This window comes from Macrotis lagotis, chromosome X (assembly GCF_037893015.1).
Source record: "Macrotis lagotis isolate mMagLag1 chromosome X, bilby.v1.9.chrom.fasta, whole genome shotgun sequence".
NCBI lineage: Eukaryota > Metazoa > Chordata > Mammalia > Peramelemorphia > Peramelidae > Macrotis > Macrotis lagotis.
Window position 1 is genome coordinate 28726183 of NC_133666.1, and position 27561 is coordinate 28753743.

Consider the following 27561-nt stretch of genomic DNA (forward strand, 5'->3'; position numbering starts at 1 on the left):
CTCAGACACTTACTAGCTGTGTGACCCTGGGCAAGTCACTTCACTCTGCTTGCATGAGTGAAGTGAAGGAAATGGCCAACCACTCCAGGATCTTTGCCAACAAAACCCCAAATGAGGTCACAAAGAGTGGTATACAACTGAAAAAACTGAACAAGAAATTTATTATCATGTTCACACTGTTTCATGGGTTATTCTGATTAATCTACTCGATATATGTATCCCCATTCTCCTCCCAAAGGAGATACAATCTGTTGCTGAAGACTTTACTTGAAGCCTTTTCAGCATGGTAGATCCTAATTTCATTTCTGAAAATAGTCACTTCCACATTGCAATGAAGCATGGGAGAAAGATTTTAATGGAGAGCTGTGTAAGAGAAGCTGCATAAAGGATACTATCAAAGAAATGGATGCCCCCAGAATAAAAGGAACTAGTCATGTAGTAAGATTACTAGCTCCTCTGTGGCCCTGGCAGGGGCTTAAAGGCAAAGTTCTAGAGGAAGACCTCCACAGGAACTTTGCAGGGCTCACCTGGAGCCGATATATGAAAGTATACAAACAAGGAGGTACAAGAAGGTTGAGAAGGCATGGATGGATGGTGCTATTAAAGGGCAGGCTTGTATGGAAAGCACAGATCTGTGTGAGCCTCTTGACCAATGCTTGGCTCAAATGGGATCACAGGTTCATTGAAATATCAAAGGACTACCATCAATCACACTGCATAAAGATCACTTAACTGTAGCCCCAAATCTTTCATCCTTTGCAAAATCAATCCAACTGCCCTTTATTAAGCACCTATTCTGGGCAAGGCTCTGAGCACTGTGGCCATATCAGTCTTGGTCATTAGCTAGATAATAAGGTAGGGATGATACCTGCAGAGACAGCTGTGATGCTAAAAAGAACAGTAGCTTTGGAGGCCGAGGACCTAAGTTGAAGTCCTGGCTCCAGCCCTTACTAAATTTGTTAGTTTGGGCAAGTCATTTAACCTTTCTGGGTCTCAGTTGCCTCCTCCATAAATTATATTTGCACTGCTTATCTCACAAAGCGGTCGAGGGGAGAAAATTTAGCAGACTTGAAAACACTATAGAAATGGCAACTGGTATGATTGGCATCAAGTCCTGGCTGGGGAGAGAAACTTACTAGCCTTGGGCAAATTATTGACCTTTTCGCAACCTCTCCTTTCAAAAGGAGGTGAGAACCCTTTCATTACCCACCTCCCAGGGTTGTTGTGAGGATCAAATGAGAAGATGGACAAAAGCACTTTGTAAACCTTGAAAAACCATGGAGTGGAAGTTTTATTCTGTTCCCCCCCCCCCCCCCCCCCAGCAATGCTTAGCATAGACCTGATCACACAGCACTGGAGGATAAATACTTTTTTTTAGGTTTTTGCAAGGCAATGGGGGTTAAGTGGCTTGCTCAAGGCCACATAGCTAGGTAATTATTAAAGGTCTGAAGTCACATTTGAACTCAGGTCTTCCTGACTCCAGGGCTGGTACTTATCCATTGTGCCACCTAGCCACCCTGATACATATCTTTATTTTAAGATTTTATTTTGAGTTTTACAATTTCCCCCCTAATCTTACTTCCCTCCCCCACCCCCCACAGAAGACAATTTTCCAGTCTTTACATTGTTTCCATGGTATACATTGATCTAAATTGAGTGTGATGAGAGAGAAATCATATCCTTAAAGAAGAAACATAAAGTATAAGAGATAGAAAGATTAGACAATAAGATATCAGGTTTTTTTCCTAAATTAAAGGGAATAGTCCTTGGTCTTTGTTCAAACTCCACAGCTCTTTATCTGGACACAGATGGTATTCTCCATTGCAGACAACCTCAAATTGTCCCTGATTGTTGCACTGATGGAACGAGCAAGTCCATCAAGGTTGATCATCACCTCCATGTTGCTGTTAGGTGTACAGTGTTTTTCTGGTTCTGCTCATCTCACTCAGCATCAGTTCATGCAAATCCCTCCAGGCTTCCCTGAATTCTCATCCCTCCTGGTTTCTAATAGAACAATAGTGTTCCATGACATACATATACCACAGGATAAATACTTTTTGATAGACTGAATATAGTGGATATGGAGGTGAACTGAGTTAGAAATGGGAAACTTTTTTTACAACTTAGAGGTATAGAAGGAACACAGAAGCCACCCCTCTTTTTAAACTGTATTAATGGTTTTTTTTTCCTTAAACATCCTAATTGGAATTTAACAACAGCAATTTTGATTTCCTTTTAAGGCTATTCAAATGGGATTAGAATAATCCTTCCTCTTGTCAGAATTACTCCTCTTTGAGAAGAGCACACACACGGCCCTTGGGGCTGTGCCAAGACCATCCATCCTCTGGGATGGGGGGCGGTATCTGGGAAGCCAGCTCCAGGTAAGGAGGCAATATTAAAATGAGGGCTTTCTGCTAGCTTCCACTAAAAGCTAAGATGATCTCACCTTATATAGAATTCTACTTTGTGGAGGTAAGGCACAAGAAGGTTTCATGACCTATGATCCAGAAATTAGACTCAGTGAAAAGCAAACTGGGATAAGTCTGGGGACAGTGGCATTAAGATGGGCTGCATTCTTCCTTTCCCCTCCCTGTGGGTGCTGACCAGCCTTGATGCTTAAGGATAGATGGCAAATAGTCCTACCCCCTGCTTGTTGCTAATGTCCACAAAAGTTTGCCATATATCATCATAGGCAAATGGGGCTTTGGCATAGTGCCAACATATGAGGCAGGAATTCCCTACTTCTCTCCAGTGACAGCCATCCCTTGACCTCCACCCCAGTTCCCATTGCTGTTGCATCTCTCTTCCAGGACTCTCAGAACAGCCATCCCCTTACCATAACAAAAATAGTTTGTCTTATATACAATTTCAGCTAGTTATAGTTAGGTCTACTGGGAAGGTTTAGGTAAGACACATTTCCTTGCCAGGGATAAGAGGAATTATTATTAACATAGTGTTACAAAGATAAGCACATCAGCTAGGTGCAAAACCAGACCCTATGGTATGAAGGGGAAAGCCATGATCTCCAGGGAGGATCAGGGAGGGCTCTCTTATGGAAGGATAATTTGAGTCAGGCTTTACTGAGAGGTAGGAATTCAGCAGATGTGGGGGGGGGGGGAGAAGAGGGAATAGTGTGAGCAAGAGCTAGCAACATTCATTCATTCATTCAATATTTATCAAGTGCCAGGTGATGGAGATATAAAGACAAACCCAACAATAGTTCTGCTCTCAAGGAGCCATACATATTCCTGAGACAAAACAACACATAACTCTGATAAATAAATCTAGACTGTAAGGGAGAGGGAGAGGATCAGACCTACTCCCCTGACTCATGCAACAGAGAGAGGAAGTCATTTGACTAGTGTCACATTGGGGGGACCCAATGCCCAGCCTGTTCTCTGCTCACCTTCACAGGTTATAGACCAAATCAATACAAAGTCAGTTTATGGATCTGGAAAGGCTTTTGCCATAGGGCTTGGTGCTGGAGCAGAGATCCAAAGGCAGCCAAAGATTCTCAGACACAGTTAGTCAAGCAGTGGGGATGAGCAAGTGTTCTGGTTTGGCTGGAGGATGTGAAGGGGAGCAATGTGAAATCAGTTTAGAAAGACATGTTGGAACCAAAGTATAAAGATTTTTTAAATGCCCAAAGAGGAATTTATATTTGATTCTAAGAGTCAGAGGGAGTTGCTAAAGCTTCTAGAACTGGAGAAGAGAGACCTGTTGGACCTGTGCTTTAGGAAGATCAATTTGGCAGTCATGTGGAGGATGGCATAGAGGAGGGAGAGGGTGGAAGCCTGTGAAACAGTTAGGAGGCTATTGTAGTGGTCCAGGGGAAAGAAGGGCCATGAGGGCCTGATCAAGGATGGCAGCTTTGGGAGTGGAGAGAAGGGGATAAATCCAAAAGATGTTACAGAAGAAGAGTTAACAGAGGCTAAATGTAAAGTTGTGAATGTGGGTGATTGGAAGGATCATAGATTTACCAATGAAGGAGCTTTGAGGTCATCTAATTCATCTTCTTCATATTTTAGAGAAAGAACTGAAGTCCACAGAGGTCAAGTGATTTGTCCAAGGCCCCTCTAAACCACTACCACTACCTAGAAAGTAGTATGACCAGGTTTTGAATCTAATTCCTCTGACTACAAATGCAACACTTTTCATTTCACTATGATGCTTGAAGTTTCCTTTGACAGGAAGAAGGAAAGATTAAGGGGACATATGGAGATGCTTCTGAGACATCCTGGTAAAGCTATCCTTCATGCTCAGGTGATACAGACCTGGAACTCAGCAGAGAGGCTAGGGCTGGATAGATGACTCTGGAAGTCATCAGGACAGAGTTGATATAACTGAATCCATGGGAGCTACGAAAACCATGGGAGAAGGCAGAGGGAGGGAAAAGGGTCTAGGACTAAATTTAGAGGACCATCAAAGTCAGAGGCTAGTATCTGGCAGGAATCCTCTTGCTCCTCAGGTATCTAAGCAGCCTGCTTACTTTTCTAGTCCTTTCTGATGTCTTTTATGTCACTTCTTGCACGAAGTCCTTTTTGGTCATGGAAAAGTTCTTGTGCCAAGGGATCACATATCCTCTGCAGTATAAGCACCCTGGTTGATCTGGGTCCATCTGCACTTCCATCTGATCAAGGCAGGCCTCTTTGAGGGGGCATCTGGAGGAGCTGGGCCATGGGGGCATTTGGATGTGGTGACCTCGCTGGGAGAGGGATGTTAAAATGACTCTGGTGACAAAGTTCCAAAGCAGGTCCACACACACATACCAAGAAAGATTAGCCTTCGGGGATGCCCACTGAATTTATTTCTAGTCCACTAGCTAGCAAACAGTCAGGGAATTTGCAATAAATGCTTGTTGATTGATTGATTGATCGCCCAGGGAGCCGCCATTCCTAAGAGAAGCTGATTGTATTTCTGGCTCCAGCCCCAGGCTGCGGGGCAGAGCACACCATGCTGTGTTTGTTGCCCAAAAGAATGAACATGAATTGGTATTCAAGCCGGACACTGGAATTCCAGATGTGGCCCCTCCACGGGGGGGAGGAGTGGGGAAGGGAGGGCTCCACATTTCCCAAGAGCTGCTGAGAAAGAAGCCGAGGATATCTCTGGAGGATATCGCTGGTGGGATCTTTGGATGATCCCAGGACACTTTTACATTTGCCTTTGTGACCCACCCAGAGAGTCCAAAGCTGAAACCATGTTTAAAACAATCAATGAAAGAATGTTCTCTGTCCTCATAACTTTTTTTATGGAATGGGTTTGGTTCATGGAGCTCTGTTTATAATCTAAAATTCAGGCCTGACGCAGCTGCAGAAGTATGCGGTGTCAGGCTCACAGTGTGCAGGAGAAACACTCTTCCCAGACTAACTAGAAGACTTGAGAGGGATCAGAGGATTGTAGGTCTAGAGTTGAGAGGGACCTGAAGCCAGATAGACCATGCCTTTCCCTGTTGTACAGAGGAGGAAACCGAGGCCCATGACTTCTCCAGGATCGCAAAGGAAGCTGAATCAGAATTTGAACCCAGGCCTATCCCAACAATCATTGCTTCCTAAGGGCACGAGCTCAGGATGGGGATTGATGGGCACTGATCCTTGGTCATTTCTGGACAAGGGGTTGATTTGAAAGTCTCTGGTGTTTAGATGACAAAGGACCAAGTACTGTTACCTTCTTTCAACCCAGTGACCACTGGACCCTTATGACGGATCTTCTCTGTACTAGGCACTGTGAGAGATGCTGGGGACATGTCGGCAGAGAACACAACAATCCTTAACCTTGCTGAACATCTTGCTGCCATCCTGGTAGGAGCCAGCAGGGGGGACTGAGGCTGTGGATCTAGTTAGGGTGAATTGGGTGATGAGCTTTCCCTAAAGAGAAACACCCAAAACTAGCCCCCCAAATGCAGTGATCCTGTATTAGAGAATTCTGAGCCAGAAGGAGCCTGAGAGGTTGTACACTCCAACCCCCTCGTCCTTCAGAGGCAGCAACTGAAGCCCAGAGAAGAGGGACTTTCCGGAGATCACACAGCTCGGATTCCAAGCCAACTTCTCTGGCTCTGAATTCCACCCGCTTTCCACTACACCAGGCGGCTCTCATAAATGTGAACTGAAAAGTCACACTAACCAGTTCCAGCTGAATCAGAAAAAAAGTTAGACATTTCCAGTTCCTTGGACAGAATTGACTGAATTGATGAAAATCAAGCCTTTAAAAAAAATTAGAAATCTCCCTCAGTTTACTTAAAAACATCGACCATCTTTGGACTCTCTCTTATTCATTCTCATCATTTTGGATATTGTTGATTCCCAGCCATCCTGGAACACAGAGGGCTAGAAGTTTCTTTAGTGCATATGTGTTGGTCAGAATGCCTCTGCATACCAATTGGGGTTGGCCGCAGACTTGTAGAGATTAATTACTGTTTGGGTCTTGACAGTAAGGAATGGGAGGAGATGCCCCAGAGTCTAGCTCCTAGCAGCAGCAATGAGAGTTGGGATGTATGCCCCTGTCCATGAACTGAATAAACTAGCCAGTCCCCAGGGTTTAGGTGCCTTTATATGAAGATTTATTCAACCCGAAGATTTCCTTACAGGGTTCTAGATGGAGGCATGGAGGGACCTGAGAGGCCACTGAGTCCAGTCTCTTCATTTTTAACATATGAGGAACCATGATCACACAGACATCTGAGTTTCTCTCCCCCCTCTCCCTCTACCCACGTAAACTTCTTTTGGGAAAAAAGTTCTGTTTTCACTGATTAAGTTTCTTTCTGTCATGGCATGAAGTATATTGCAGGTTCTCAAAGACTTTCCCTGGAAAGACTTGAAACCCAGGCCTGCCTGGAGATTGGTTCTGTTTGTCATCTGGGGACCAGCCTAGCCAAGTGTGGAATAGCTCATCACCAAAGGGGTGGCCACAAGTAGGGTCGGGGAGGGATGAGCAAGTCTTTTGGCTTCAGCCATGAACAACAATGTATTATAGTTAAGGCAGAGCAAGAGCGGGAGGGAGGAGTCAGACCCAGAATTGGATAGTTGGAAGGGATTTAGGAGATTTCTTAGTTTGATCCACACCCAGAAGGTATTCCTACTAGGAGAATACTCCAAAGATGTTTTCCAAAGACCTTTAATGACATAGAACCCATAATGACCCAGAGCCAGGTCATTCCATTGTGGGTCACTTTCATTGCTCAGAAACCTATTTGCAACATAGATCCACTGCTTCTAGTCCTCCCCTGGGGGCAGAAGTGGGGGTCACAAGCAAGCTGTTTCTGGTCAACCCCTCCCATAATCTGAAGACAGAGACCATGTCATTCTTCACTGAGTCTTTTCTTCTTCACTTTCCAAAATGCATGCTCAGATGACATGATTCTGAGACCCTCTCCCAACCTGGCTGTCCTATTCTAAATATTCTCCACATTACCAATGTTGTTGCAAAAAATATGGCTACCAGAACAGCATTAGCTTCTGCAGATATGACTCGAGCTGCCTTGTGGTTGTCATTCAGGCATTTGGTCCTATGATTGTATGCTAGGCTGCAGTTTACTAAAGGCCCAAAACTTTTTCAAAGGAAGCTTCCCTTCATCTTGTATTCATGAATCAGCTTATGAAATTAGAGAAGGAAAAATTTACTCAGAGATTGTCTTTCTACAGCAGACTCTAGCCCACATAACCAAATCTTCAACCTGTTCATCGACTGCAGGAGAAGTGGAAAGCAAAGGGGAGAGATCTGCTTTGGTTCCTTTAAGTGGAGAAGATGCTCAGTGATTAGGAACTGGACCATGTTCTCCAAAGCTTTGGGAAGTCAAGCTCCAGGAACCACATGGAAGGAAGACCAAGATAAAACCAATACCAAAATACCTTCTTTAAAAAAAATGAAACAGGATTTTCAAATGTTTTCTATGTGCTAAGTACATAGCCAAGGATAAAAACCAAACAACCAACCAAACAGAGCACCTGCTTTTAAGGAGCTCATACTCTTATGGTGGGAGAGAACACATAGAAAAGCCATGAGCTGCAGGGTGGATGGCAAGGCCCCAAATCCCAAGGGTGTACCAACAGGGCAGATGGTAAGACCGAGTGGTTCTTCATCTCACTGAGAATCTCAGAGTTGGCAATTCCATAATTATTCTAGTTGTTTATATAACCCCATTCCTCTTTTAGAACCATGGGGTCTAGGCCCAGACAGGAGAGGAAAGAAGGGGAGTCTAAGGGGAATGAGTGGAAGTGGGTACTTCTTTCTGCCCTGTCTGTTGGATGAGGTCTGGTCAGCTCAGCAACTTAGGTTTATTGAGGGATACATGGGGGAGGGGAAGGAAAGGGATTGTGGCAAATAACTTCTAACCCAAATCATTGTTTATTTCTGGCATCTTTGGTTGACTATAGATAGAATAAAAGATTGGGTTTCAATTCTACAGCTTATTCTCTATGTGACCTTGGGCAAGTCAAAGTCCCTTTCTGGGCCTCAATTCCCCCCTCTATCACTTGAGGGGATTGGATTAATTTTTCTCTAAGGGTCTATCAAGTTATAGAATCCTGTTTCTATATAGCTAAAAAGACTTGCAGAAATAAAAAGCATGTTTTCCTCCTTCCCTTTTGTATCTGGAAGCTGATGCTGACCCTAATGTCACTATAAAGTGGTGTTGACTTTTGGACTTGGCTTGAAGTCCTGGCTCTGCTTTCTTCCTACCTGTAGAACCTTGGGCTCCCTTTTCTGAGCCTCAGTTTTCTGCTTTGCACAATGTGTGTGGGGGGGTTATTTCTAAAGTCCCTCTCAGTTCTAAAGCCAGTGATCCTGAATAGGTCTTCTGGGCAGGGAGACTTTTTTCCCACATCCTCGTGGAAATGCTCTTTGTTATAGTCTCACTGCCTGACCCTTGTCCCCTGTCTGCCCCCACCCATCTCAACTAAGAGGTCTCTGGTGATTAAAAAATTAAAAAGTGCCTGCCCAACATCAAAATATCATCTCATTAATGAAGTTATTTGCTCAGCTGTATGAGCACAAGGCAATAATACTTTCATTCCTTCAGCAGCATACACGTGTTGGCATCCCTTCCCCCTCCCAGAGCTCCATGGGATGACTGCCAGGAAAATACAATTATATGCTGGCACAGGAATAAATAAAATTCCTTAAACTAAAAGCTGTGTGTTTTCATTCCCCCTTTTTCCATTTCTTTATTCACTTCTTTCTGTCTTTCCATTCCTCTTTTAACTCATTTCCTGTGTCCAATTATTCTGTTTTCATCTGTCTGGCCTTTTCTCTGTTAAACATTCTCTCCTGTCTCTGCAACTCCCTTTTTTTTTCACATACTTCGAAAAATGGAAAGTTTTCAAGCCCCACTCAGATTAGGAGTCTTCAAGTCCTCTTCCGTCTTTGTGACTTTTCCTTGTCTTTTCCCCCTTAGGTAAATGGTCGACTCAGGGTCTATTTTCTTTAGGTTTCAGTTCCCTAAGAGCTCCCTCCATCTTTCAGCTGTTCTCCTTTACATCCTGCTGTTTCCTCTTATCTGTCATTTTGGAGGAACCTTCAAGGATCCAGAATTGGAAGGGCCCTTAGCAATCATCTATGCATACATTAATCCCTTCATTTCATGAAGGAGGAAACTGATGTTGAGAGAGGGGAAGGGACTTGCCCAGAGTCACAGAGTTAATGAGTGGCAGATTGAGGATTGACCACAGATCCATTTGTTTTTGCCACCTTTCTTTTTCCCCCTTGTCCTCACATGTGTTTTCTGAGACTGATTTATTGATTTCTCTTTCTCTAGGACTCCCTATCTTTCCCATTAATTTTGCTTATTTTTTTTTAATGTCTTATAAGTATCTGAGACCAGATTTTTTTTCCCATCAATTTTGAACAATTGTTTTCTTTTTTCAATCCAGGGAAGGCTGTGGCCTCTTTTCCTTCTAACTTTTAAGGTCAATGATTTTTTTCCCATATATGTTCCCTAACTTAGAGTTGTAGACTCAAAAATGATGAAGTTGAAAGAGCCCTTTGAAACAATCTAGCTCATTCTCTTCCCCTCCCTCCTTGCAGAGGAAGAAACTGAGACCCAAAGAGGGGAGATGAGTTGGCTAAGATTACACATCTATACATAGCAGAGCTAGGACTTGAATCTAGGTTTCCTAATTCTAAATCCAGTCCTCTCTCTGTTATATTTCACTGAGTCAGCATCAGTGAGGATACAAGTTTGAATAGCATCCCAAAGGAACAAAGCTTGAGAAGAAAGCTAAAGACCTCTTTTGATCAACAAAATACAAAAGAGAAGCAGTTTCTCCAAAAATTAGCATTAATGCCATGACTAAGTTCTGAAGCCCCACTTTCTACTGCCCTCTATTAATAACAATTCTTATAATATACATATATAAGATGATATGACATGATTGAAAACTTTCAGGGGTAGTCCATTCAACTGAATATCTAAGTTTGAATAGCAGGCATTTTCATCCACTTGTTTTTTCCTTTGTGGATTGTTATGCCAAATTCTTTTGAATATTTGTGGATCCATTCAGGAGGTTCTGCATCATTCCAGTGCTTGAAATAATCAACACAATACTACCCACCAAGAAGAGCATCTGGAGGGTGGAAAGAATCACTCCTAACATTTGGACTCTTTGCTGGACCTCCTTTGTGATGATGGCAAACACATTTTCCTCCATTTAATGGCTTCCAACAAAAGATATGTTATTGGAGGAACAGTATTTTGTTCTGCAGAATCAAATTTAAAAGAGGAATTTATTAAGGCAATGGGGTTAAGTGGCTTGCCCAAGGTCACATAGCTAGGCAATTATTAAGTGTCTGAGGCTGGATTTGAACTTAGGTCCTCCTGACTCCAGGAATGGTGCTCTATCCATTGTGCCACCTAGCTACCCCAAATGTTTTTTTTTTAAACCCAATCCATTTGATAAGCATAGTAGGATATTGGTTTCTCTGCACCTTTCAGAAGGAAGATGAGATGAGCAGATCAGATTACATTTCAGAAATTGTGCAGTGCTTTTAATGACCATAAGCTTCGCCCTGAAACAGACACCCATCTTTTAAATATCAATATTTTTCTGGTGGTGTATGGCTACAAAACATGGAATGCTAGCATCTCCAGTGAATTAAATTTTGAGTCACCCAAAGGGCAATGGAGATGCACAGGGTGGGCATGAGTAGGCTGCAGCACATTACAAATGAAGAATTGTGCACCAAAAGCAGCATAAAGGTTATCATTGAAAAGATGTATGACTGGAAGGGGTCAGAAGGCCATCATGTAACAAGAGTGAAGGATAAGATAGGGATAGTTCATATGCTCACTTGATATTCACACACTGTCAAATGATCTAGAGGAAAGCCCCCAACATGTTTCCCAAACCTGCTGTGTAGGCTTGAGAGGAAGACATGGGCAAGAATTGAACCCAATGAGATGACTTGGGTTACAGCCTACCCTGTTGGAGGATTGCTCACATTGAAGAGAGTTTGGATGATTGAAGAATCATGATTTAAGACAGTCTAAGTTTTCCAACATATTTTCCATGAGTTAGCTCATTTGATCCCCATCAGTCTTTTAGTGAAGTCAATGCTTCATTTTTATTTGCATAATAAGGAGGTTGGACTAGGTGGTCTCTAAGGTCCTTTCCAATTCTTAATTTGATTCTAAAGTAGTATTATATTAGCATCCCTATCTCAAAAAAACAGAAAACTGAGAGGAAAGGTGGCTTGCCCATAGTCAAGCATCCTTTCTCCCACATTTCTTGAATGTATGTATACTTTTTCATCTTCTTCACCTCATCATACTCAGTCTTACACTTCCCTTGTTCTTCTCCTTCTATCCCCACATGGTTACCACTTTAGATCAGCTCTCACCTAGATTATTCCACGTACTTTCCCCACAAGTAATATTCAAAAGACATAGGTCTGATCAGTCTACTCTCTAGCTCAAAAAAGGTTCCTTGGTTCCTCATTACTACCTCTAGAATAAAATAAGAATAGTCCAGATTGCACTAAGTCCCTCACCTGATTTTTGAAATATTCTACATTACTCATCACAAACTCCAGCAACTATATTTCCTGGAATGTCTGGTATCCTCATTTCTGCCTCTCAGCATCCTTCACAACCTATAACCTTCCTTTCTTTTTCTTGCCTCTGTTTTTCTTGTATTTCTTTCCAGGTTGTACCCCTCCACTGCCTCCCTATAGGACATCAGTTTCTTGAGCTCAATACTTAGTCAGTACTTGTTCATTTAAACTGAATTGAATTTTTGAGTGTTGTTTTATACTCATAACTGACATCACAAAATATTCTGCTCTGCCTTCTTTGTCAGGCACTGAGATTACTTCCCTAGTGTTCTGGCTTCCCTCTTCTTTCTCCAATCCTGGAGCCACTGAAAATCTCCAGGCATTTCTGGAGACTGCTTTGGGACAGCACAGGAGTTGAGTTGGGTATTTGTCACATAGAATCCTTCCCCATTTTCCCATGGCTATTTCAGTTCTAGTAGGTTGCTTAAAAAGAGCCACCTAGAGAAGAGATTAAAATTCCTATTTCATGAAGACAGGATGTGCCACCAAGACACAGGCAAAACTAAGAACTCAATGGTCCAGAGTATTGGATTCACCTTAGCCTGGAAACAGAAGGGCATGACTAAAGTTATTTGCTATTAGGCAGTTATCTGGAGAAATATGATGGGGGGTAGGTTTTTAGTTTAGCCAAAATGGATGGTTCCCATTTTCTGAACACAACCCAAATTCAGCACCATTCATTCTGCCCAAACTGCCCTATCTCCTTCAGAAGTCCTAAATGGCCTCCAAAGTACAGCTTGAACTGGCACCTCTTCAGTGAAAACCTTACTTGCTAGGATCTCCAATTTCGATAAGCTCTAGATAGTTTTAGCACTATAAGGTTTCCAAAGCACACTTCTCTGCCCACATCAACAGCCCTGGAAAGTAAGTAACACAATTATTCATCACCTCCATTTTACAGATGAGAAAACTGAGGCTCAGAATAGTGTATTAGTGCCCAATGTGGTGATTTGGAGCTGGGATTCAAAATCATCTCTCTTCTGCCTTCAGAGCGAGAACGAGCATGTCATCATTTATCAAATGCTCATTTAACAAATCTTTATTCAAAGTGTCCCCTGGGTCACAATGGGTTTGGACACCACTGGGCTAGGTAGTGGGAGAAGCAGGGTACAAAGGTGAGTTAAGACGAGGCCTGAGCCCTGGCCTTGAAACCCACTTGTGTTTCCATTGTCTTCTGTCCCGGGTTTGATCATAAGAAAGGACTTCCCAATGACTGAGCTCATAGGATTGTTCATCTTTATATTCTTGTTAGCATCGAGTAGAGAATAAGGAAATGAAGCTCCTGTTATGGTATGAGGCGTATACATGGTGTTCAAAGGCATACAAAGTTTGAACAAGCTGGGTCTCTGCCCTCAAAAAGCTTAGAACCTAAGGATCCCTCTCCTTTTCTTTTTCCCCCTCCCCTTTTCTATGGAGAAGGTAGTTTCCCCCCAAAACAGTGATCCTCAGAAGAAGGGAGAGATTTCCACAGGGGAGAATGAAGGGTGGGATATGACCATTCCAGGTATGGAGGATGGTGTGGGCAAAGGCTTGATGGTGGGAGAAGGCAGAATGAGTGGTTTAGTTTACCTGGAATGGAGGCAGAGGAGATATATGATAAACATTTGTTGCATTGGTGAACGAGGGAACCTTTCACTCTCACATTCATCTATGCATCCCATCCTTCCCCTTCCCTCAACCTCCTTGCTCCATCTTACTTATTTCCTTTATTTCCCAGGGTTATTTTCAATGCTACCTTTGACTGTTGGCACACTCTGTGTAGAGTTGGGGAGATTGGAGAGGGGGTACACCTGCCATTCCTGGGAAACCTTAAACCCTTCCTAACAATTGTCATCCTTTTTGTATTTGCTCAGTTTGGGAACTGAGTGCTAGCCAGTATTCTGAACATGCCTCCTGGTCCCTGATCTTTCTTGGTATGAGTTGCCAGTCACTCAAAGAGGGGTTTAGTAGTACACTGATAGCAACATCAGGAAGTCCCACTAGAGAACTTGATGCAGCTAGTGATTCTTTCACTTGGGGCAAAAACAAAAAAAAAAACACTTTCCCCCAATCAAAAATATTCTTTCCTGTCCAGGGAATGGGGAAAGGTAAATTATAGAGGAGAGGAGTATGGAAGGTAGGCTCTGAGAGAAGGACACTATCATGATAATGGAACTTTTTTGGGGCCAGACTGAGGTTGGATGAGGAATTGTAGAGAAGACTTGGTGGAACGGAGATGGTAGTCTCTGGATTCCACTCCATCAGTGTCCCCCCTAAATGTTGGTGTCCCGGGAAAAACATTAGTTGTTTCCACCCTAGTTATAGCTCTGGCTTTATGATTTACAAAACATCTCTTTCATAGTCACTCAGTGAGATATCTGGAGGTACAGTTATCCTCTTTTTGTAGAGGAAACAAGTGAGAAATGATTTGACAGAGGAAATGATTTACCTATGCTCACATGACTCAAGGGAATGGCCTTTAAACATGTTCTTGTTTTGTAGTTTTTCAGTCATGTCCAAATCTCCATGATCCCATTTGAAGTTTTCTTGGCAAAGACACTGGAGTGGTTTGCCATTTCCTTATGTAGTTCATTTTACAGATGAAGAAACTGAGGCAAGCAGGATGAAGTGACTTGCCCAAGCTCAAACAGCTAGTAAGTGTCTGAGGCTGGATTTGACCTCTTGAAGAGAAGTCTGCCTGACTCCAGGGAACCTTATCCTTCAAAGAGATGCTTGATTCCTCACGAGGGTTTTCACTACTATGTGAGAAGTTAGCATGATATCTATCATAAACACCTTTCTATAGTCTGAAGGGTTACAAAGTGATTTTAAGAAGAATGAGTTTATAAATCCTCATCTTTTCTATATATGTCTAGCAAGATACAGCAGGAAGAGCTAGAAAGTGAAATCCCATTCAAAGTAACCTCAGACAACGTAAAATTCCTGGGAATCTATTTGCCAAGGCAGACTCAGAAACTTTTTGAAAACAATTATAAAACACTTCTCACACAAATTAAAGCAGATTTAAATAACAGGATAAACATCAACTGCTCATGGATAGGTCAAGCTAATATAATAAAAATGACAGTTCTACCAAAACTAAACTACCTGTTTAGTTCCCTACCAATCAAAATTCCAAAAAATTACTTCAATGAGTTAGAAAAAGTTGCAAGTAAATTTATATGGAGAAATAAAAAGTCAAGAATTTCCAGGAATTTAATGAAAAAAGTACAAAAGAAGGGGGCTTAGCCCTACCTGATCTCAAATTATATCATAAAGCATCAGTCATCAAAACTGTCTGGTATTGGCTAAGAAATACAGTGGTGACCAGTGGAATAGACTAGGTGCAGTAGCAGGAAATGATTATAGTAATCTGCTGTTTGATAAACCCAAATTGTCCAGCTATTGGGATAAAAACTCTCTCTTTGATAAAAACTGCTGGGAAAATTGTAAGTTAGTAGGGAAGAAACTCAGATTATACCAATTTTTCATATGACTATGGATTGCTTTGATCTCTTCATCTGTAAATTGCCTTTGTATATCCTTTGACCATTTGTCAATTGGGGAATGGCTTGGTTTTTTTTTTAATTTGACTCAGTTCTCTGTATATTTTAGAAATGAGTCCTTTGGCAGAATCATTAGTTGTAAAGATTGTTTCCCGGTTTACTACATTTCTTTTGATCTTGGTTACAGTGGTTTTGCCTGTGCAAAAGTTTTTTAATGTAATGTAATGAAAATCATCTAGCTTGTTTTTAGTCATGCTTTCCATCTCTTCCTGGTCATAAACTACTTCCCTTTCCATAGATATGACAGGTAAACTACTCCTTGATCTTCTAATTTGCTTATAGCATTGTTTTTTATGTCTAAATTCTGTATCCATTTGGATCTTATCTTGGTAAAGGGTATGAGGTGTTGGTCTAATCTAAGTTTCTTCCATACTAACTTGAGCAGAACTTCTTACCAACTAGAAAAGAAATTTATTCCCACTGCAAGGAAAATAAAATATGAGCAGTCTCTATTGCTAGTCAAGATGATCACTGAAATGAATACATGGTAATTGATCAATTAAATTAAATCAATTAAAACAAAAAGAGTCAAAGAGAAAGAGACATGGATTTTGAACCAGGAGACTTAGTCATGCAGGCTGGTATAGGAAAAAAGAATGAATTCCAGAGATAGAGGATGAGTTTATTATATTAACCTTTGGGGCTTCATTTTCCTCATCCATAAAATGAAGGAGATTGGATTAGATGACTTCTGAGGTTCTTTCCATTTGTGAATATATGATGTTCTTCCACTTACTTTTTCTACTCTGGCTCTTAATTTATTCCTCTTTAATATGAAAGTATTGGACTATATGATCTCTTAGAAGACTTAGATTATTTTCAGTCCTCACATTATTTGGTCTAAGGTTCTTTCAAGCTCTGGAAGAGAAAGAGTCAGATCTTTGGATGTGGTGGGTACTTTGGTTCGCATAAGCTGCTTTGTTGGCTTTCTACTAGACAGTATCCTAATTGATCAATTATCATGTACTCAATTCAAATGATCCCATTTTGTGTTCCAGCAGCTCTTCTCCCTCTGATATTCTAGGATTCAGATTGTGCAGTTGAATAAAAAAAAGTAAGGAGTGAAAAGTTTGAAGTGGGTGGCTCTAGTTTTGGTTCCTACTTGAAGAGGAAGGGAAAATGAACTTAACTCACTGGTATAGGAAACATCTCACTGATGAAGCAAAGCTCTCTCACTAATTCTTTCAGATTTTCCTCTCTGAAAGGTCTCACAAAGTCAATATCCAAGTCATTATCCCTTTAATACAGACACATAGACACACAGAGACACCCCCCCCACACACACACACACAGCCCTCTCTCTCACTTTAATTGAGAAACATACTGGGATGCTAGTTATGGGAAGGTTTCATTAGGGGTGATTGTCAAATGGAGGCAATCAGCTTAAACAGCTGAAATTCGAAAGCCTAATTTCATGTCACTCTTCAATATCATGCCCATTTGGAATTTCTTAATGGCCTGAGGAAAGAGGGGCTTTATCCAGCCTCCAATCTCAGCCTCATTCTTACCTAAATTCCTTCTCATAGATGTTGTGAATGCCCTGTTTTGTAGCCAACACAAACTTTGTCCAGTAAAATAATGTGAGGAACTCCGAATGAAAGGAGATTAGCTGTTCCCGGCTCCTGTTATTTTAAAGCAGAAATAACTTTGGCTTGGAGTGATTCAGAAACAAAGCTTGAAATGCAAAGCATGCGCAACTCGAGATTCAGCATGAAAAGGACCTTAAAATATGCCCAAGTGCAAGTAATGGACTTATTAAAGGGATGAAAAGAGGCCCTTTTCAAAGAAGCCCCAGCTCTTTAGTCCTGTCATATCAGGAATCTGGCTTCAGAATTCCATCCTATTTACATTTCTTCTCCCTTTAACTATGCACCCGACTTGTGGGGGGAATCAAATATCCCAGCTTGTAAGACATTAATTTCTTTATGTTAATTACGTGGTAGGCATGTCGGGTGCTGGGGAGTGGATCTGTGATAGAGCATGGAGCACTTGAAAACTGTTCAATGGCAATTAACAATCAGGGCGACCATTGAATTGACCACATGGTAATTGATCAACAGGGCTCAGGGTGGGCGGGCGCTGGAGCCGAAGGGCTCACAAAGCAGCTCATGTGAAGCAGGCTCACGGGCGAGTCCAAACAACTGGCTCTGCCACCAGCAACTTGAGTCTTTTTCACTTTGTGTCAAAATCACAAAAGGCAGCATTTGAGGGATTCTGAAAACGGTGTTTTTCAATGGACATAATGGGAAGAGACTGCAAACCACAATACAGAAAGCCGATCTCCCCAGCCACACAAACACATACCCACACACACATACATGTGCTCTTAAGTTCTTTAAGAGAGTCTAGAGAGAAGAAAAGAGTGCCCCAAATGCTGCATCTCGACCTTCTGATATTTCTTTGTAAGCAGTAGATTTTGGGAGCCTTTCACACCAACATCAGAGATGGCTTAGGCCCATCCTGGACAACTGGACTTCATTTTCATCCCAATTCCCCCATTGATTTCAATTCAATTCAACAAATATTTATGAGCCTATTGTGGTCTGGGTCTCGTGCTTGGTCAGCCCACGATAGGCCCCTGCTCTGGAGGAGCTTACTATATCTATTAATGGGAAGGCCAAGTACTCAGTGAGGTCTGATCAAAAGTACAAAATGAGAGGCCCATGAAAAAGGTTGGGAGAAGCTCAAGGAGGGAGAGGTCAATTTCAGCTGGGGGAGTTACAGAAAAGGAAGAGGAAGTGTGCATTAAAACAATACTAATAGCTAACATTGACATAGCATTGGAAAGTTGGTATAATCTGGATTTTCTCCTTTGACCCTCACAACTTTAGAAGGTGTTAGTATCTTTACAGATGAGGAAATTGAAGCAACTAGAGTGAAGTCCCTAGCCCAAGGACACCTGAAGCAAGAGTCAAACTCTGATTTTCCTGACTCCAAGTCCAGTAACTCTATCATTATACATCACCTCATTTTCATTCATCTATGTATGTGCTAAATGTGATGGCAGAGTGGGGTCAGCTGTGGAATGAAATTTGATTTCTTCCAAGATAGAAAGTTACTTATTATCTGCACTTCCATCTTCTTTATCTAAACTAGGGTTAATCTAGTGATGTAGTATGAGGTCTTCAGATCAAAATGACTGCTTCTAAGCTTGGAGAACTCTGATTTATAGAGTTGTGGTTTTCAGAGTTGGACAGGACCTTACTAGTCCCTCATTTTTAGAGACCCAGAAAAGGTAAGGTAGTTGGCCAAGGTCACACCACTGGTAAATCAAAGACTCAGGACCTGAATCTAAGCTTCCATATTCACACTTCAGTGCTCTTTCTACTCCATTATCCTTCAGGGTGTCTACTGTGTTCCCTGGGAAATAACTGTGTGCTAAGGCAAAATGACAGATTGCTTTTGCAAATAGAAAAAGAGATGCTAGCATGGTGTGAGCAACCTTGCACACTGGCTAGCCATTCTCAAACAACTTGGATGAAAGAGTGGTTCTTTCTTTAAAAGGCTGTTTACTTTTCTGTTCTTGGCCTCCTCTGAGTTGGATCTTTAGAATTTTTTCAATCCAGTGTCTTGTAGTCCTAACATAGGTCATGGATTAGAAATCTAGAACTAGAAGAGAACTTGGAGGCCATGTGGGTTACTCCCTCCCCATTTTACTGATGAGGAAACTGAGACTGGAGGAGATGGAGGGACTTGGCCATGGTCATGACAAGGTAGGAAGTGTTAATAGTGAAATTTAAAACTCTGACCTTCTCCCATTGTACTGTGCTGTACTCATGTTAATGTGTTTGTCTCAACAAAATACCCTCCTGGTGTGCCAGCTTAGGACAGGAAGGGGTCTAGCTAAAGATGACCATGACTCTCCATTTCTCTTCCTACTGCCTAACCATATCTTCCCCATCCTGTACCCATGAAATTGAGATTTTGGAACCCAAAGTGAATTTCATCTTATTAGACTGAGTATAGTGTTCCAGCCTATTAGGCTTCTATTGTAATCATTCTTTCTCCCAACTTCGTGTCATCTGCAAATTTGACAAGCATGTCATTATCTAAGTCATTGATAAAAATTTCAACAGTCCAAGGCTAAGCACAGATCCTTTGGATATTCTGCCAAAGACCTCTTGTCAAGTTGACATCATACCAATGATGACAATTTGGAGTCCAGCCAATCAACCAGTCCCAAATCCATCTATATGGTTTATCATCCAATCTACATCTCTCCATGCTCTCCAAAATAATAATATGAAATACTTCAAGGAAGTGTTTTGCTAGACTCTAGGTAAGCTGATATACTGCTTTAATAACCCTGTTTACAACAGAAATAAGGTTAGTCAAGCAAGGAGCCATCTCAACTCCTGTAAATCGTTGCTTCCTTTTCTAAATGCTCATTAACCATCACTAGAATTTTTTCCCCAGGAATTGAAGTGAATTTCATTGGCCCACTCTTTGTAGACTTAATCCTCTTTCCTTTTCCCCCCCTTCCTTCTGAAAATAAAACCACCATTTGTCATTTTCCACTCCTATCAGAGCTCTCCTGTCCTCCATCCTTTTTCCAATTGTGGCCATTCAGGCACATTGGCTGGTGCTAGAGTTCAATCAGACCAGGCAGCTTCAATTCAACAAGGACAGCTAGGTGGTCTTTTACCATCTCCTCACTTCTGCTGGGGAATTACCTTCTTTTAAGGCAGCTTTGTTCTGTCATTTCTACAGAAAAAACCAGAAACACTCATTGTCACTACTCTAATAGGTTACCTTTCCTATAGGAAAAAGCCTTAACCTAGATCAAATGTATGTCTGAATCTACAGGTGATGATTTTCCATACACAGAAGAGATTTGAGAAGGCAGGGATGAATGAGATTAGCTCTGGATAGTGCTACAAAGTAAGCACAAGATCATTTCCCCAACAACCTCTCCCCATGGTCAATATCTCACTTTTTAAAGATTTTTAAAACACAACTATCCTTTGAGGTAGATAACAGAAATATTATTGTCCCCATTTTATAGATGAGGAGAAAGAATGTCTCAGAACTAGGATTCCTGCTGATAAATCCAGTGTGTGTGTGTGTGTGTGTGTGTGTGTGTGTGTGTGTGTATTGGGGAGTGTCAAGCTGGGGTTCACAGGGTAATTAAATCCAAAAGGTACATGCCAGATGGCCAAAGAAGTTTGTAGTAATAGTTCTAGTCAAAATGACTACCCAAAAGATACAGATTGCCTAGGTTCCCACATTCTAACAAGGATGTGAAATTCACACTATAGAAAATAGTGATCAAGTAAGCTAAAGAGAAACTACATTAAATCACTTATTCCACCCAAGAACTGCACAAAAAAATCATCTAGCAGTCCTTGGGCTATAGGAATGGGAACTGTTAGCAAAGCTAGCATCTGGCACAGGCTGCTAGCTTCCCAACCTAACCACAGAAGGGTCAAAGATGCTTGTAGTCTACAGGATGTTTGTAGCTCTCTGTCAGGAAAGAGCAAGGGTGATGGACTCCTGCTAGAAAAATCCAGGTGGCTAGAAATCCATAGTGTGTCTGTGAAGTGGCTCAGACCAGGAGACCCAAGTACTCCTAGGTTTTGAGCATCCTGTCCTGAGACCCCAAGAAGAATCCTGAATATCTAGCACTCACATCAAAGATCTAGAAGGCACCTAATCTAAGGAGAAGAAGTAGGCCAACAGAGGACCTTCAGTGACCCAGAACAGGACCTCTCCCAGAAGTGCAACAGAGATGATTCTTGGCCCTGGCTCAGAGACCCAATTCAGGAACCAAAGGTGGAGAGAAGAGTAAATCAAAAAAGACAATGACCAGCATAAAAAATTATTGCAAATCTAGACATTCCCCAAAAGAACACACCAGTAACTAAAAAATAGCTGCAAGTAGGGACTTGAAGGGGGGGAAATGTCTTTTCTATAGGTGCTATTTGAATACCTAAAAGAAATGAAGCAAGAAGTAAAAATGAGATAAAAAATTCTAGAGGAAAGAATTAGGAGAATAAATGGTTTATAAGGAAAAAACCAAACATTACTTATTGACTCCATGGGACAGGAGAACATATGAAAACAAAAATTTTAAAACTAGGAAAAATAGAAGAAATATAAATATCAGATATTAAAAGCAAATTGACCTGTAAAAAAGGTCCCAGAAAAACACTTTTTTTTAGGTTTTTGCAAGGCAATGGGGTTAAATGGCTTGCCCAAGGCCACATAGCTAGGTAATTACTGCCCAAGGCAGTACATTGAATCTAAAAGCATTTTTTCTCAGGGGCAGCTAGGTGGTGCAGCAGATAGAACACCGGCCCTGGAGTCAGGAGGACCTGAGTTCAAATGAGACCTCACACTTGATATTTACTAGCTGTGTGACCTTGGACAAGTCACTCAACCCCATTGCTTCAGCAAAAAACAAACAAGAGATTCATTATACTTCCTGAAAACCATGAATTGTTTATATAAAAAGCCTGGATGTTAAATTTTAAGAAATCATAAATAAAGACTGCCCAAATCTATCAGAACTAGAGGAAAAAGTAAAGCTAGAAAAATCCATAAGAACCTCCTGAAAAACCAAAAGGAAAAATCTTAGGAATCTCACCATCAAAATCAAGAGCTTCCATATCAAAGAAAAAAATATTGCAAGTACCCCACATAGAAGCAGTTTTTCAAGTACCAAGGAGCTATATAGTAAGGATGACTTAAGACTTAGTAGTATCCTCTGAAAATAGCATATCTTGTAGTGCAGTATTCCAAAAGGCAACAGGTATAGGTTTACAACTAAAAATAATGCTAAAAATGAAATATAATCCTAAAGGGAAATAAATGGACTATTAATACAATAGAGGAATTCTGAGTATTTCTGATGAAAAAATAAGTATAGGAGTCCTGAGAAACTGAAAAATAGCAATTTATTTGAGGGACTGGAAGGAGTTGTATGACAATGAAATGTTAACATTCTAAAAGGAGACCTTAATGTCATCAAAGGATATTGAGGCAGTTAAAGGAAAAAAAAACAGGGAACCTGGAGGAAGAAGAGATTGGTGTTCTGTTCTTAGGACTTTAAGGGGGGGCAAGGAGGAATATAGTGTAAAAAGGAGTAAGAAGGGGGTGGAACTTGCCATTCCTCATCAATGGGGTGTGCCAAAAGATTATACAAACATTGGAGGGAGGAATAGGAGGCAGGAGGATCAGCTGAACCTCATGTATCTGAAATAGACAAAGGATAGTAGAAAACAGTTTTGTTTAGAAATCCAACAAACAGTGAAATAAGTAGGCCTGGGGGTGGGGTAAGTAGAGAGAATAATATGGGGAGGGAATAGTCAAAAGTAAAACAAACTTTGTGACCCAAAGTGGGGATTAAAAGAAAAAAAAAGAAGGAAATAAAAAGCAAAGAGCTGGCATTAGAATCTAAGACAAGTTTTGAAAGTAACCTTTGGAATTTATTATAAACTTAAAAAACCAACAACAAAAACCACATTGTGTGAAATAGATTGATAGTTTCATATATTCTTTTTCAGAACTGCTCGTGTTCATGGAAACACTTTATTTTGGTGTTTAATGTTAAAAAAAACTTTATTAAAAGGCACTTAGAGCACTAGGCCATCAGTATGTGGCATAAGTAGATCAGGGAAACATCAGATCTCATTGAAGTCTTTGTTTAGTCTCCCACAATCTGATGATTTTGTAGTGGTAGAATACATCCTCAGCATCATCTCCTTGCACTGCTGTGAGCACATTACCATTTACCAAAACCCTACAGGGACCTGGACTCAATGATTATCAGTCCTTAACTATGCTGTTGTAGGTTCTGATCAGAACTTGGAGGGAGAATCACTGAGCCCAGGCTCTGCTCTGTTCTCTGGTTTGTGGCTCAGTGTAAAGGGGTCAGAGAGGATCGTGGATAACCCTATAGAAGACCAAAGACTGGGCCACCTAAGGTTTTCGATAATAGATCATAAGATCAAAAATCCATGTGTTCAGGGTACATACATTTAATTCTATAATTAATTACATTTTGCTTCAATTAGAATGACTAATTCAAACAAGCCTGCTAGCCAGACACCTGGCAGAAGTCAGTTATACAACTAGAGTGGTAAGCAGGGGGTGGACCCTACTGGTCTACTAGTTTTAGCTAATTAGGGGAAAAACTGAGTTAAAAATCTCAGACTGGCCAGACTGCATGTTAGAGTCAGGCCCAAGGACCACTGAGCAGATCTGGGGGCCAGCTGTTGGATGTCTAGGACCCATGGCCTCCTACCACCCTTACAAATGTCCCATTTGCCCAAGGCATCTTAAAGACCAAAGAAACCCCCTCCATCATGACTCTGTGGTTCAGGAGACTAAAGTTGTGAAACCCTTTAAGATATAGGATACTGAACCCAGTCACCAGTTTTGTTTCCCTCATACTTAATTTTTCCTAATAAAACAATCAGATCCAAAGTGCCTTGCTTTGAGTAAAGCCAAGCAACAGTCTGCTAGTTTGCCAGCATCTGGCTGAGATCTCCGCCTTAGACCCGCCTCCTGCCACGTGCTTCTCTGGCCTACTGACTGCCTCTGAAGATCACCAGCTGTTTGGGTGACAAGTTGGTTGGCCCATTTGTCTGGGCTGCAGGTGCCAAGCAATGATGGATTGAAAGAGGCTAATACAATATGGCACACCTCTCTCTCTCTCTCAAGTAGGACTAATATAATGATCAAGGTAACTCCTTCCATTTCTATTCTACTTTAAGGTTTACAAAGTGATTCCCTCATAATAATCTTTTGAAAAATATAACTGCAAATACCATACCCATTTTATAGATGAATTAACTGAGGCTCATCATGGTTAAGTGACTTGGTCACACAGCTAATCAATTAAATTCAAGAATAGTGGATAGGACTATGGTTACTCTGATGAACTGGGAATCAGAAAGAGACCTCAGTTAAAATCCCACCTGAGACACTTATAAGTTGTTTTATCCTAGGCAAGTCATTTAATCTTTCTGGGCATTGGATCAGATGGCCTTTGTAATCCCTTCCAGCTTTATGTGGCAGGCCCTGTCCCAGAGACAAATATGAAAACTGCCCCCTGCCTTCAAAGAGCTTACATTCTATTAGGATGGAGCTGGAAGAAACCTCAAAGGTCAGGGAATCCAAACTTCTACTGCCGAGGAAATCGAGGCCTAGAGATCTCATAAGAGACTTGCACAGTGTCACACTCATCATAAGTGGGAAAGCTGGGATTTATCCCAGGACCTTGAAATCTATTACATTAAATACAAACTATATCTTCAGTGATATATGAAATTATTTCCAAAAAGGGAGAGAACAACTGACTGGGAAGATGAGGAAAGCCTCCATTTTCCTCACCTCACATCTGGACTATTGCAGTAGTAGCCTGCTGGTGGGTCTCTCTACCTCAAGTCTCTTCTCACTCCACTTCTTCCTCCTTTTGATTGATCATATCATTCTCCCCGCCCATTCAAAAAACAATATGGTCTCCTTTCTTACCTCTCGGATTAAATTTAAAAAATATTTGGATTTGGTTTTTAAAATCCTTCTGAACTTGGTCACTTCCTATTTCCCTCCATATTGTCGGCTGTCCTACCATGAAACAACTGCAGACATCTTCTCTGCAGTCCCCCAGGCTGAAATGCTTTCCATCCTTGTCCTCACCTTTTAAGATTTTTTTTTAGATTTTTTTCAAGGCAATGGGGTTAAGTGGCTTGCCCAACGCCACACGGCTAGGTAATTATTACGTGTCTGAGGTCGGATTTGAAGCCAGGTACTCCTGACTCCAAGGCTGGTGCTCTATTCAATGTGCCACCTAGCCTCCCCTTGTCCTCACCTTCTGCAGGGGCCTTTCCTTACTGCTAGTGCCTCCCCTCCGAGCTGAATTCAGTTTGACATTTCTCCCCTTAGAATGGGACCTACTGCAGGTCTAGGCTCAGATGTTTGCCAATCTTTGTATTCCCAGCCCTTAGCCCAGGATCTCAAACACCTAAATGCTTAATTAATACTTGTGGCCGGCTACGAGTTTGAGGTTGTTTCTACCCCTGTTGACAGTGAGGCAAATTGCTTCTCTTCCCTGGGCTCCAAATTCTGCAACAGCAGATCTATGAAGCTTTTAATGCCCAGTAATTTGAAGAGCAAGTGAAGAAATCAAGGAAGCCTCCATGGAGGAAGTGGTACTTGAGCTGATTGTAGAGGACGAGGTCTCCAAAGGGGTGGAAGGGCATGTGTTCTAGATAGTAAGTGCCAGAGCCTGATATGAGCCAAGGTAGCATGACCAAGTCTTGGTGCTGTCCATAACTCCAAACTATCAGTGAGTCCCAGAATCAAAATCTCAGAAGTGAAAGGGATGTCCCCTTGATGTTGAGTTTTTCTCAAGATCTTTTAGGAATTAGAAATGGAAGGGACCTCAGTGATCATCTAGTTCCTCCATTTTTACAGACCCAAAGATATTAGATGACTACCCTAATACGGGTAGTAAGGGACAGAGCTGGCTTTCAATCATAGGTCTCCCAATCGACCACCATGGCCTTTCCAATACAAGACCTCAGAGGTCACTCAGTCCAACTGCTGCCAAAAGAATGAATCACCCCCTCTAAAATAGCCTTGACAAGCCTTTGCTTGAAGTCCTCCAATGTTGAGGAACTCCCAACTTCTCAAGGCAGACTACTCCATTGTTGAACGCTCTAATTGTTAGGAAATTATTTAGATTGATCCAAAGTTTGGCTTCCCAGTCATTTCTATGCTTTGGTCAGAGTTGTTTTCCTCTGGGGCCAAACTGAATAAGCCTGCTCTTTCCTTCCTGGAAAGGAGGCACAGGCACCATAGCATCTGTACACAAGAGACTCTGTGAAGAAGCACAGGATCATGAGGCTTGGTTTTGTCTTGTTTAAAAAGGCAAAGCCCTAAACACTATTCACTTACAGGAGAAATGGAAGACGGGCATTTTTTAGTATAGGTTTTTACTCTCCTAAAAGCTAGCTGGGTAGCAGCTGTCGCCTGGGAAACCGATTAGGACCACATGGGTGTCCAATTGTAAGTAACATGAGTGGATGGCCTGCAGGCATCCTATGCTGATGAAATCCCTTGCCACCAGGTTTCAGCTGGGGAGGAGCACCCCCCAAGTGCCAACAGAAATATGGTTCCTCATTCCCAGAGAAAGAATCTTTATTTTCAACATGTATTGATCCATGTTGCTTTTATATCTCTGACATTTCTAGATAGACCCCTCTCCCTACTCATCCCCAGCAAAACTCCACTTGTAACAAGGAAAACCAGGTAAGCAAAACCAACCCACACAGCAGCTGAGCTTGACAGTGTATGCAACATTTCACAACCATAGCCCCCCACCCCATTTGGCCCAAGAAAGGAGAGTTGTTCTTTAGAAACAGCCTTGACTACTGCTATTCCTCTAAAGTAGTTCAAACCCAAGTCCTAAGCAAGGGAAAGAGGTTGGCTCCTACTCAAGAAGGATTTAAAAACAAACAAAAGGCCCAAATGGCTCTACAATTCCTAGCTTCCTGAGGCAAATATGAAGGTAAAAGCAGAGTAATTACAAGTCAGGAATCCTACCTCAAATCCACTTAGCCTAGGTAGGGTTTGTGTCAAGGGTCTCTGTTCTGATGGGATAGATGTGATTAAGAGCTATATGAAGCCTTGGAGATCAGCTAGTTCAACCTCCCTCATATGACAGTGAAGAAATTATGGTATAGCAAGAGGAAGCCACTTGTCAAAGGTCACACTGGTAAGTTCAGAGGAACATAGGACTTAGAATTTTTAGATCTCATTGAAGGAGGGCAACAGAAAGCTAGCTAGCTGGATGACCAAGAATGTCACCTATCCAAAGTGAGGAGAGGGCCTTCCATAGTTTCTCAGGCTATCACTCCTGCTCTGGCATCCTTTCCCCCTTAATCTCCACCCTATAAGTTGACCACTTTGTAAACCTAGACTATCAAATTCTTCCCTGCTCTTGTCCTGTCACTGCTCTACCCGTGCC

The 27561-nt window shown here is 41.7% G+C and overlaps 1 protein-coding gene across 1 annotated transcript in view; it reads right to left on the minus strand.

Annotated features, from left to right (window-relative positions):
• The window catches only part of GPC3 (glypican 3), an 821180-nt gene that overhangs the window by 42082 nt on the left and 751537 nt on the right, over positions 1 to 27561 (minus strand). The window lies entirely within an intron of this gene.